The sequence below is a fragment of the Triturus cristatus genome, chromosome 5_1 (assembly GCF_964204655.1).
Source record: "Triturus cristatus chromosome 5_1, aTriCri1.1, whole genome shotgun sequence".
NCBI lineage: Eukaryota > Metazoa > Chordata > Amphibia > Caudata > Salamandridae > Triturus > Triturus cristatus.
Window position 1 is genome coordinate 678035695 of NC_140587.1, and position 13599 is coordinate 678049293.

Consider the following 13599-nt stretch of genomic DNA (forward strand, 5'->3'; position numbering starts at 1 on the left):
AGACCCATACACTACAATCCCTGGGAGGAGAAGGTGATGGCCCTGCTACTGCCGGTGGGAGTACATGGAGTCAAAGGAGTCGCAGAGCCTGGTGAGTACACAAACAACTTACGTAACATGGGGGCAATGGGGTCCACCCCACATATACACCAAATACACGCAACTTCCCCCAAGCACTCACCGCACACAACCACACTCAAAAACCACGCTCATGCCACTAACGTCTCCATGCACCCTTCACAAATCAAGGCAAGGCCATGTCCAAGGCTACAACAACCACAAACACAAGACTGGATGTCCGGGAGGCGGGGAGGGTGGGCCCCACACAACACATTGTGAAAATGAGACGCAGACACCAATGCCCTCAGCCCATATGGCATAGGTACATACCCATGCACAATGCACAGGGACTTGCAAAGAACTGACAAGGTAGCTGACACCTGGCCCTGCTGTATGCAGCACAAGGCCCTCCTGGGACCACTGTACACTCAAACACCAACTCCACAAGCACAGGTATCTAGCACAGGAACTCACACTCACTGTCATGCCAGCATGCACCATGAGGGGACAGACACATCACCTGGGAGACCCAATGACAACTCACACTACACACAACAGCATGCCCGGTCACACACCCCCCCTAACACAAGCACACACCCCCGGGGCAGGCAACGGATTTACACACTCCCACAATGGACATGTGACACAACAAGACCTAACCATAGCCAACTAAGCATCATAGCCAACAATCTACAGGTCAAACACTGAGGAGAACATCCCAATCTGTCCCCCGCAACATACCCATCCCCAAGTGGACATTGAGAGGAATGCTAGGCACATCCAACTACCTGGAGGAACTGTGTCAACTTGAATATGTATGAAACATAGATGTTGCATGAAACACCATTAACATTGTCTCTCTCTCACACACTGGGCAACGTCGTCGATCTCCCCCCAACACTGGGGGGAAGAATCACAGTCCCAGGCTCTGCGTGAAGATGATCCCACCGACAGCGACGACTCTCACCACTCCGTGGATGACCCCGACCAACCTGGACCCTCTGGTGCCCAAGCCCCTGCAGCAGCTGCGTCAGGTACATCTGTGCCAACCACCACCCCCATTCCTGCCACATCCCAGGACACACCCAGGAGCCCTGCTCGCACTGAACAACAGTGCCAGTCTGACCAGGAGGGACAAGGTTCTCCGGGCACCCAGGAGGAGGCAGGCAACCCTGCAAATGCCATCCCTCAGGGGTCCCGTAGACCCGATGTGCCCACAAGGGCAGGACAGGCTCAAGTGGGCAGGGGTGGTGGGAGTGGAGGCAGGCGGAGGCGCGAACCTGACCAGCCAGCTCAAGACACCGGTATGTCACACATACGCAACATCCTGGACACATACCGGCGTGACACCAGAGGCATCAACCAGGTCGTGTCGAGACTCTCAGAGATGCAGGGGACCCTAGATGAGATTAAGAACCTGCAGGTCGAGCATCATGCCAGTCATCAACAACACCAAGGACGGATGGATGCAAGACTGGCTGAGCTCCTGGCGGTGCACAGGGACATGAGCCAATCACTCCGTCAGATCGCCCAAAGCATGGGCAACCCTCCCTGTGCCACCAGGCGTAGACCAGCACCAGACACTGGGAGGGAGGAGGAGGAGGAGGAGGATTCGTCTGACGGAGCATCCCAAACATCGTCAAGGCCTGCATCTGAGGGTCCCCGGAGGAAGGTGGGTCTGAGGGTCCCCGGAGGAAGGTGGGTCATCTACGGAAAAGACCGTGAGAGTCAGCGGACCATCCACATCTCCCAGGTCACCTGGCCTGGCACCTGGCCCTCTGGCGCAACAGCAGCACCTCATCCAATGACATTCTCTGCCACATGGACTTGCTGGTCACAGTCTGACCAATGATGACCAACACTGTGCCCTGGACTCTGATGACTTTCAATGCCAAGGATACCATCTCCCCCTGTGAACTTTGGATTCTATTCCCCCGGTAGAGCACCTAATTCCATCTACCAAAACACGTACCCCACCACAAATAAATATGTTACTTTGGTCATGAGACGTTTCTGTCATTTTGCATTATTCAACAACATATGTGTGTGGAAATGTCAAACTATGCCTGAGTGTTGAACTAACTCCAGCCATCCATACCCTGGGATCAGAGTCTGGTACAGGACACACATAGGTCACAAGGTATCATTCAATGTAGGCATGGAGCACAACACTCACCTGTGATGGCCTCTGGCTGCTGAGGGGGGGCTTGCTAAACTGTGCGGATAGACCTATTTGGGAGATTATCATCAAGGCGTATAGGTCATGGCTCATGTGGAGGTTCCCGGGGAGGGAGTCCCAGGTATGTGTGGCCAGGTGGGAGAACAATGTCCCGTATGCTGGAGTACGGTGAATGTGAAGAACGGTGGCCAGGGCAAGGTTGGATGCACGGAGATGGACTGCCTCCTGTGTGTGGGTGGGGAGTGTGGAGGTCATCCTGCAGCAGACAGTGATCCATTGCAGCTATCTATGGTAGACGGTGAGGTGGCTGGGGCGCAGGGTGTTGAAGCTGAGGTGTGCAGATGCACCCTAGATGTGGACAAGTTTCCTGGGAGTTTGGATGTACTTGCTCCGTAGAGGGCAGGGCAGTATTTGACACGGATGTTGTCATGGACCTGGGGGATGGTCTGTCTTTTCTTGGAGTGGATCCATCTGTGGATCATGTGCATAATGCAGAGGGCATTGCAGCATGAGGTACAGATGCTGTGGACTAGCATGGCAAATGTGAGCGAGCCAAACATGAGGCACACCATCTTGTGTGTGTTGCCACTGGGTGCTTGTGCAGGGCTCTTGCGGGTGGGACACAAGCACTTGACCCAGCTGGAAGGGGACAATCCTCAGATGATCACCTCAGTCCTGTACAAGTCCAGCCTCAGGTGGCTTGTGTTCAGCCATTCATCAATGGATCTCATGCATACTTGAATGATGGAACTGCCAATGTCTGTGTCTTTGTTGAGGGTGAGGAGCACCTGGCTGTCAATGGCGTACGAGCTGATGATGAGGTGCTGTGCGCATGTGATGGTGGAGAGGGGGGTCCTGGACACTCTGTAGATTGACATGCTGAGAGATGATACCTGTGCCATGTCCCAGACGATTACACCATACTACATGCTGAAGCCTTGAGTCCCACTCCCATGCCCTTGCTGGGCTACAGAGCCGGTGGAGAGTATTATGGACGTGACCTGGTTGGTGTGACAGGGCCTGGAAGGTGGGGCAGCGCAGTGTAGGCAGTTGGAGTTGCACACTCAGCATGCAAAGGTGTTGTGTGTGTGCCCAGGGTATGTCTGACAGCAGGCGTTAGATGTGCGGATGGACATAGCTCGGAGTGTGGCTGCCACATCAGACTGTAGTGTGATGTGGGTTATGCAAGGACAGGATGGTGGTGCAATGTGCACCTTGCATGTGCTGATGGTCCAGCCTTTGGCACCGCGTGGCGGCAACAGTGGCATAGACAAGCTGAGACCAGCCAAATTAATTGGTGGAGGGAGGAAGTGAGGAGCATCTTGGAGGCGTGTGTGTTGCCAAATCTGGATACTCTGTGGGCCCTTGCTGCAGGGGCCGCAGCAGCAGGCAGCATCTCCTTGCCAAATGCCAGAATTTGCACACAAAGACTAGGATGTCAGAAGGACAACTGCAACAGGCGCGTGTGTAAAGTAAGGAGTGTCCAGTGTCACATGGCACACCAAGAGACAATGCATGCACAATCACCAAAGAAGCATGACACCGGATCAGGAAACTGAAGGCCGACCTGCGCACAGGAGACACACCCTCAGCAGGTGTTGATGGCCCATTGTGTGGACCAACATTCCCAAAAACATACACGACCATGTACTTCATGCCCAATAGGGAGCCTAATCCATGAGCAACTGCATGCATGTTGGTAAACTACACATGGACTCCTGTGCATAATCTTCCACAACTATGCCAGATATGCCGCATGCAAAGTGGCAAGAGACCTGCATTGACAGAGATGAGGCACCTTGGAGTGTGACGGACACCTTTATTACTCAGCCTCACACTAAGGAAAATGCATCAATTGGAACAGACTCACAGGTCATTTGGCTGACCATGTGTGACCTACACTGGACACCCCCTTCAACACACAGATGTGGTAAATCCTACTGAGCTGGCACACAAGTGAAGGGGTTGAGCCTAACACCCCTTGCTGCACACGGAGAGTCTGCAATTCCCCATTGAGCCTAATATGGGGATGTCCCACACTATGTCCACCATTAGCATCCCGTATGTTCCTGAGGGACGTTATACACACATTGATGCCTTCATCAGAATCCACACACCATTACAGATGACTGTCAGGAAGGGTGCCTATCAATTCATGGGAGCCATGCAACACGTCATGTGCCCCATAGTGAGTCGACATGTATGCATGGTAACACAACATGCACAGGAGCAGTCCCCACATATCACAAACACGTACCTCCCACAAAATGCCTTGCTGCACTCCTTACCCAAAATGACTTTTCACCATGTCTGTGCATGTAACTCTGATCCAGCACACGTTGCAATACTCATGAGGAATAGCAGGAGGGCAATGATGACATGAGCAGACGACAGCCGCAAGAACCTGGGGAGGACAGACACACAACAAGTCAGCAAAGAGCTAGTAATCCGCAGACATGTATATGTACTCTACAGGAATGATGTTTTCACCATGCTCTTAAAAATTTAGTGTCCCAGCTAAAATGTGTGGAATGACACACAGTCAGCTGGACACACACATTGCAACACATGCCACACAAGGCTCAAAGCGTGCACACTCAGACACAGGGACTCACCATTATGAGAAGAAGTTGCGGATAAGCGGACTCCGGATGTCCTCATCCTCATCCTCATCCTCACTTGCCCCGTGCCCAAGCCCTTCATCCTCCACGGGTGGATGATCCTGCTCATCCGGATCAAGGATGAGTGGCACGGCCTTCTCCACTGCCATGTTGTGCAGCATGCCGCAACAATGAAGATTTTGCAGACCTTCACCGGGGCATATGGGAGGGCGCCGCCGGTCTTGTGGAGGCACAGGAATCTGCTCTTCAGGAGTCCAAACGTCCTCTCAATCACACGCCTCGTCTGCCCATGGGTGTCGTTGTACCGGTGTTCTGCGGCTGTTCTGGGGTTGCGGAGAGGCGTCATCAGCCATGGCATGTTGGGATAGCCAGAGTCCCCTACATGGAAACATCATGTGAAGAAGTGGGTCAGGAGATGGCGTAAGATACAAAGATAGCGTAAAACACAGGACTAACAAAGTATACCCACCAACAAGACATGCTCATTCCGCGTGCAGCTGCAGCATAATTTCTGGCACCCTGCTACGCCTCATGATGTAGGCATCGTGTGCGGACCCTGGAAAACGGGCACAGACATGGGAAATCAGCATGTTAGCAAGACACACCACAAGGGCATTGATAGAGTGATAATGTTTGTGGTTCCGAAAGGCTACCTCCTGTGCCTGTGGTGGTACCAAAGCCACATGTGTCCCATCAATGGCCCCAATTACGTGAGGCATCCCTCCCAGGGCATAGAACACACCCTTGACACCTGTCAACTGCTCACGAGTGGGAAAATGGATGAATTCATCCAGGTACACCAACATGGCTTCTAAAACATCATGCAGGACACGGCTGAACATTGTCTGGGACATGCCACCGACATCAGCTATGGTCAATTGAAACGTACCGGTGGCAAAAAAATGTTGGGCTGCCATCACCTTCATCTTGGGGGTCAGAGCTGTAGGATACCTGTGTTGTGGTTGGAGGTGTGGTTCAAGCCGGCGGGTCAAGTCCTCTATCAACTCTTGCGAGAAGCAGTATCTGCGTACGCAGTCATGTTCACGCATGGCATCCAGGTCTGGCATTCGTCTGGGGAGAGGCGGTGCCCTGCAGAGATTTGGAAGGAATAACGAAGAGTGAGTACATTACCACACCAATGTCACTGAGGTGAGCACATGTTCAACAGCTAATACACATCTGCTTAATACAGAGTCTGGTCTGTGCAATACATCCAGGACACGTAGGCCAGCCAGGTGATACTCCTACGAAGAGCCAGCCACAATAGTTGCATGGCAATGTTGATGTGACATGCCATTAAAATAGCTGTGGGCCAGTGTAAGTGACCAGCCAGACACATTACATGAGTGACAGACATCCACATATCAGCATTTGAAGGATGTTATCTCATACAGACAGCTGGCGGGAGTCTAGACGCACAGGTCACATGTCATCTGAAAAAGGACAGATAACACACATTTCCATGAAGGGGTACATGTCACAAACGGATGACACAGACATTGAGATAACGCAGATATTGCCTCATGTCAGGAAGTCATCTTCGAACCATCATGACACATGTAACGTGTGAGTCCACATGTGGCATAGTGTGCTTATATGTGTGTCATGCACATATGCACCCAGACACATGTTGGATGCTGAAACAGCAGATGGAATTGACGGAACACCAACGGCAAGCTCATGGGAACACATGACACACACATGACATACGGCCCGTATCACTGTAGTGATGGTGCCCTAGGAGTACGTGTGAAACGCGCCGTACCTGTGTGGGGATTTAAGAATTACAATGGGGACACATGAGGGACAAGTATTAGGGCCTAAATGCATGCTGGTTGTCATGGATACCGAGTTTCAAGTTCAAAATTTAACATCATGTGGTCTGGAAAAAGCAGTTGGCCACATTATACATTGTTGCAAAGTGGTTGTTGACTTGACATGATGCTGCAAATTCGAAAGATGCTAAGGCTGTCACTCGTGTATGTTTAAAGGGATTTGAGGAAACGTAGGATGCAAATGAGTCTGACCAATCACTCTGTACTCCTGTAAATGATATAGGCCAGCAAGGCAGATAGAAGGCAGGCAGAACTCATGGGCGGGCACTTGCCTGCACAACATGTCAGTCGATACCACTGCTGTTGTATTGTCTCCCTCTGGCACCATGTCAAGGACTGTGGAGAGGACCCATCCTTTCACCCAGGAGGAGAACGAGGCCCTGCTGGATGTGATCCTCCCACAGTACCCCATGCTGTATGGTCGACCAGGGGAGCAGGTGAGTGCTGACTCCACTACCTTTGCCTGCGCACCTTTTTTGTGTCTGTTACTTCTGGCATTGTGTCCAGGTGTGACAGACATGCAATGTTGGTTGGAGTGGGTCACAGGGGGGGTGGATGGCTTATGTCTCTCATGCAGGGCTTGATGTAGTTCATGTGTGCACTCCTCACTTGCATTGTGCTTACTGTGACATTCACTGCATAGTGCATGGCACATTCAGCCAGCCTAATCCTCTTGGGCATTCTTGTTCTATTGTCCTGTGGTGATTCAGTGGTCACCCCGGTGTGACAGGTGACTGCACCCACAGATGTGTGTGAGAGTTGAGTGGAGCTGTGGTGAGAGTGGTGAGGGTGTCCAAATGATGTGTACGGCCCCTGGACATTGATGTGTGTGAATGTTTCTTGTCATGTGGGTGAGTGTCTATGTGGAGTGTTGCACCACAGCTGCATGGAGGAGGCAACTGCTCAATCCATCTGATGTGAGAAGTAAGCCGTGCTGTGTGTCTGACTTGCTGAGCTAGCCCCACACCTGTGACCCCCCCTGGCAAGTGGCACATGTGCAGAGTGAGGTTTGCATCCGCTGTTGCCAATGGCAGGTGATTGATGTGTGCCTGTGTGTGTCTGTGTACTCTGCTGAGGTTTCGTCAGTGGCCTGGGGCATGTGACTGCTTTGCGGTGCTGTCCATCAGCCTTGTGTTGCTTGGAATGCACAGTGTGTGCCATGATCAGGGATTGTTTTGCACACCTCATGCCACCTGTGTACTTACTATGCCATGTAGTGCATTGGTGCGTCCCCAGTGGAAAAAGTCCCTATGACTAAGGTGCTATTACTTGCCAGCATACTATGCCCTGTTTAACAAATCAAAGATGTTCAAATGTGTGTCTCTGTGACATGGTGCAGGTGTAGTGATTTTGTCCCACTTTGTCATCCACACAGGTAACCGCCTACCACAAGGGGAAGATCTGGAAGGATGCCGTCAAGGCTGTGCAATCGTTGGAGGGTCGCAGTCGGTGCCTGCCACAAGTGAGGAAGAGATGGCAGGACATCCGGTGCTGGACCCGGAGGATCGCCCGGGTCATGCTGAAGGAGGAGGCTCCTCGCAAGCATGGCGGGCGCCACCAGATGAAGCGTGTCCTGGCGGTGGTCTTCCCTGACCTGGATAGGCAGATACAGGAGTTACAGCAGCAGGAAGGGGGTAGGTACATGTGTGTTTGTTGTGTGTCGCCAGCTTTTGTAGCTGCTCAGTCGCCTGGATACACTGCCAGGCTATATATGTGCAGTGCATATCCTGTTCCCCCAAGTCAACCTGTGCTGTTCTTCCTCCCTTCCCCTCCTTGACATGTGTTACCTGGTCTGTGTGTTATCACTATTGCACATGGTCATCTAGGCTGCCAGTTTATCAAGGTGAACACTGCTTTCAGCATCATGTGTGGGGGTGGTCTGCCTGTGCCCTGTCCTGTTCAGTCATTTGGGGTGCATAATTGTTGGCACTGATATTGAGTCTCAACATAGGAGTGTGAGGGTTCAAATGAACAGAATTGCAGCATGCATTACCAATGTTGTGGCCTCAGACATGATGTGCATGAGTGGGATATATGCAGAGTGCCGGGACGGTTGCTCCTGTAACAGTCAGCTCATTCCAGGACCATGGAGCAGTGTGCCCAATATAGTCCCCTGACACAGCCTGCCCTCCTACTCATGTGTGTCATCCAACACTGTGCACATTCCCAGTGGGTTCAGCATGGCTCTGCCTCTGTGGCATTGTTCCCTGGCCTAGGTAGTATTTTTCACATGTGTGATACATTTGCCCACTGGACAGGGATACACCAGTTTGCTTGTGCATACTCACACTGGACAGTGCCTGTGTGGCTATTCACAACAATCTGTTGATGTTTGTTTGTGACCAATATGTTTTGGCAGCCCTACAAGGTGATGTCGTGTTAATGAAGCTAGTTTTCAAGCACAGTTATTGTAACCTTGAATAGGAGGTGTCACTTCTTGATCAGTATCAAGTCACATTGACTCAGGTATGGGTGTGTGTGTGCGGGAGGGGCGTACATGTTCAACACTGATGTTTCATTGTCAGTTCTGACTTGTGTGTGATGATTCGCAGTACAGAAAGTCATCGTGCAGTGCCCCGTGATGTTGGCCAGTGCTTAATGTTCGTGCTTCGTAGCCTGTGTCAGTTTTTGACAATCATGTATCCTGCTTGAACATTTTTGGCACCTGTGTGTGGTTCAGATGCTACACAGTTGTGACTTTGTGTGCTGACATCTGTGGGTACATTTTGCTTGCCATGAGGGGGAACCCACAGTACAGCAAGGCTTTTTTGCTAAACAATTGCAGGCCCATTAGCTTATGCATTGTCCTGGGTGTGGACATGTGTGCCACTCCAGATGACAGTCAGTAGGTCATATGTGTAGCCAACTGTGTGATCAGGTGACGGATAGCCATGTGACAAATGACATTATTCAAGTTGTTACTCAGAGAAAATGTCCATTGGCACTCACTACACCTGTCAACATGTCTCAATGTTTCATATGCATGACCTTGTTGTTTTGTTGTGAAGGACAATGATGTGCCTGCATGACAGATGTCTCCCAAGGAAGCGCACAAGACACCACCTTGACACTTTCCAGGGACACGCTGGCACATTTTAAAGTAAGGCACAGTTTGAACAAAACTTATTTGGAGTTCATACATATACATGTTCCCACAGTGTGGTAGCATTTGGGTTAGTCCTTGGTTGTTGCTTATACCAACTTACGAGTGTCAAGTCATCCAGACCACCGTGGTGCCATGTATATGTACTTACTGATACGCCATTTCTGCCTAACAGTGGCTGATTTGAATGAGTCTGGCAGCTCAGACAATGACTGTGTACATGTAGTTTGGTGTGCACCTCCTTGTGTGACTTCTGCTATACAGACACATGTGTGTTGTGTTCACAGAGTGCCACATTCACACATTCTAGACATGTCCATTGTGTAAAGGGTTGTGATTCTCCAGGAGTCACAATGTATTTCTTTGGGGTGTCAAAAGTACTCACAGGTCTCTGAGTGCGGGGACACCTTCTGCATTGGCATGTGGTATTTGGCCTTGGGTGCGACAATACTGTTTGGTTCACAGTGAACAAGAGGTGGCATGCCTTCATAGTCTTGCTGTGCTCAACTGATCCCAGACACTAGCTTCTCATGATCTTGTGATTTCAAGTTATTTGCTGTTGTGTCCTAATTTTCATTGTTTCCAAGTGGCATGGTGGGCCAACCAACTGGGGAGTGCAGGGCTTACATATGTGGGGAGTATTCTAGATGTTACTCATGATGCCTTTCCTGATATGCACTGTTGCCTATTTTGTTTGGACTCATGTGTCAGATGTATACAGGTGACTGATTTTTTCCTGTCTCTTCACCTTGCCCACAGCATCATCGGAGGACACCGAGGGAGACACTGGCACAGACGTGGAGGAGGGATCGAGCAGTGGTGCCACCACTGCTGAGGAGTCGGTGGAATCTAGTGGCACGGAGGGTGAGGGGAGTGAGGCGGAGGACCTGCCCAGTACCAACACTGACTACGAGGCAGACGGGTCCGAGGCTGAGCTCCCAGAGGGGCCGGAGGCTGCTCCCACAGCTGAAAGCAGCAGTACATCTCTCGCCGCCCCCTCCATTCCCATCACCACCCTCCCACTTGCTCGGGTTCCTTCTGTCCGTGCTAGGCCACACCGTGTCTCCTTCGTGCCAGGCACCGCACCCCCTGCCCCTGTCCCCCCTGCTGCCCTCACTGCCGAGTCTGTGGACATTCAGCGGCAGTTGCAAGTTGGGCAGACATCGATCCTGACTGTCCTCCATGGCCACACCAGACTGCTGACCCAGATGGTGTCGTACATGGAGGGCATGTCATCAGCGATGTCTGACCAACGGATGTTGCTGAGGTCCCTGGACTCGTCACTGACAGCAGTAGTGAGTCACCTGCAGCGCTGCCTCCCCCCTACCCCTGCCCCATCCACAAGTCCCACACCCATGCCTGTCCCAAGCACACCAAGACATCCACACACACGCACCCCACCTGACACAAGCAGCACACCACCACGTAAGGGCAAGCGCACACCTCCTGACACGCACACTCAGGGGGAAGCAGGCACACCCACTGGGTCTGGGGCACACAGGCAGGCACGCAGCCACAGTCCTCGTCCACATGACTCACTCCCCAGTCCCTCCGATGTCACTCCCCTACGGTCCCCTGCCCCAGATTCGGAGAAGGAGGCCTACTTTGCTGGGCTGGGCCTCAGCCCCACTAGTTCACCTGGCCGGAAACGGTCAAGGCACTCCACGGGTAGGGGAGTTAAGTCCCCCAGCCTGTCCACCACCTCCCCCAGTAGCGCTGCAACCCATCCCTCCGACCCCCCCCCCCCTCCTTGGGGCCTGTTGTTTCTCTGGCAGAAGTGTGCAGCGCCGAGCTCAACTCCACCTTTGGCGCTGCCCCACCCCCTGTGGTGGAGTCGTCCGTCCCTGCACCCACCACACCTACCCTTCCCCCTCCTGTCCCTGCGGTGCCTGGTCCTTCCCCACATGATGCCCCCCCCAGTCACTGAACCAGAGGTTTAGTATGTGCAGGCAAGCTAGGGGAGACGCGTGGCCATGTGTCCTCCCCAAGGACTTCATATCTGGACTGGGCATTGGCCTTTGTACATAGTGTTCTTTACTAGATCTTATTTTTTCATGCTGAATAAAGCATTTTGTTTTCCGTTTTGAAAAGTCTTGAATTTCATGTATTGATGTTGATGCTGAGGTTTAAGGAGTTGGGGTTGTGGGAATGTGTTATGTTTCATGGAAATGTTGTAGTCTGCATCTCATGGGGTGGAACCTGGTATCTGCGTGCTTTCACAAGGTCTCTGCAAAGAATCTTTGGTCGTGTCTGCTCTTTGTGTTTGGAGACATTGTCCCTAGGAGTGTTCCTTCCTCTGTGGCACCTGACATCTCCCCTGCAGAGGGTTGCACAATTGTTGTGTTGCCCTGTGTCTACATCTCCTTTGTTAGTGATGGATCCCTTCAACTCTGGCCATGCCTGCTCAGCAATGTCTCCGGCTGCATCGTCTGTGCCATCCTTGGTAATCACTGTACTTGTGTATAGAGTATTTTGCCATGCCTTCATGGAGAAATTGTCCCTTTCCGCACAATGCATGTGTGTAATCCCAGCCTAGTACACATATGGTACTTGTTCTGCTGGGTATTTGAACACCTGACTCACAATTGTGGCCATTGTATCTGTGGGAACTCCACCCTATTCCTTCCATGTCAGACAACATCTTGGTGGCTGGCCCAGCACCTGAACATTCCTATCAGTCCTGGGATGTGCGTGACAGTGTGTGTTCTCTTTGGCTCTCTTAGTTTATTAGGCAGTGACATGACTATACAGTCTTGTGGCATGATCTCAGTGTGTGTATTGTGCTGCATCTGCCAGGGGTGGGTATGCATGTGTTATTTGTCCTCACACCCACATGTGGTGTGTCATGCAGTGGGGGAAAGACATCCATCCTCCTGGGAGTGGGACACTGCTGTCAGTGATGTGTTGTTATGGCACTATCATCATTGTCAAAAGTTAGGGATGCGTACATACACCCGTGGAGTTGTGGTCATCTGATAATGATGTACACCCCCCATGTCTCTGTCCACTGCTGGGAGTCCTCTGCACCCACTCATATATGTCTGTCCACTGCTGGGAGTCCTCTGCACCCACCCCCATGTCTCTGTCCACTGCTGGGAGTCCTCTGCACCCACCCCCATGTCTCTGTCCACTGCTGGTATTCCTCTGCACCTACCCCCATGTCTCTGTCCACTGCTTGGAGTCCTCTGCACCCACCCCCATGTCTGTGTCCACTGCTGGTATTCCTCTGCACCCACCCCCATGTCTCTGTCCACTGCTGGGAGTGATGGGCACCCACCCCTCACATGTCCATGTCCACTGCTGGTATTCCTCTGCACCCACCCCCATGTCTCTGTCCACTGCTGGGAGTCCTCTGCACCCACCCCCATGTCTCTGTCCACTGCTGAGAGTCCTCTGCACCCACCCCCATGTCTCTGTCCACTGTTGGGAGTCCTCTGCACCCACCCCCATGTCCCTGTCCACTGCTGGTATTCTTCTGCACCCACCCACCCACCCACTTGCGCCCTTGCTGTGGTACACTGCTGTCCTGGGCATACACCACCCCCAATTTACAGCTGATGTGCTGCACCAAGCCGTACACCTACATCCGTGGCGTGTGTACGCCTTGTATCCATCATGTAATGGGGCTGTCGGGGTATGGGTGGTATGGCCCGTACCCATGCTCTGGGGGCGTGGGTACGGGCCGTACCACCATTGTGGCAGTGCCGTAGGGGTACACGTGGTACGGCCCATACCCATGCTCTGGGCGCGTGAGTACAGGCCGTACCACCATTGTGGCGGTGCTGTAGGGGTACACGTGGT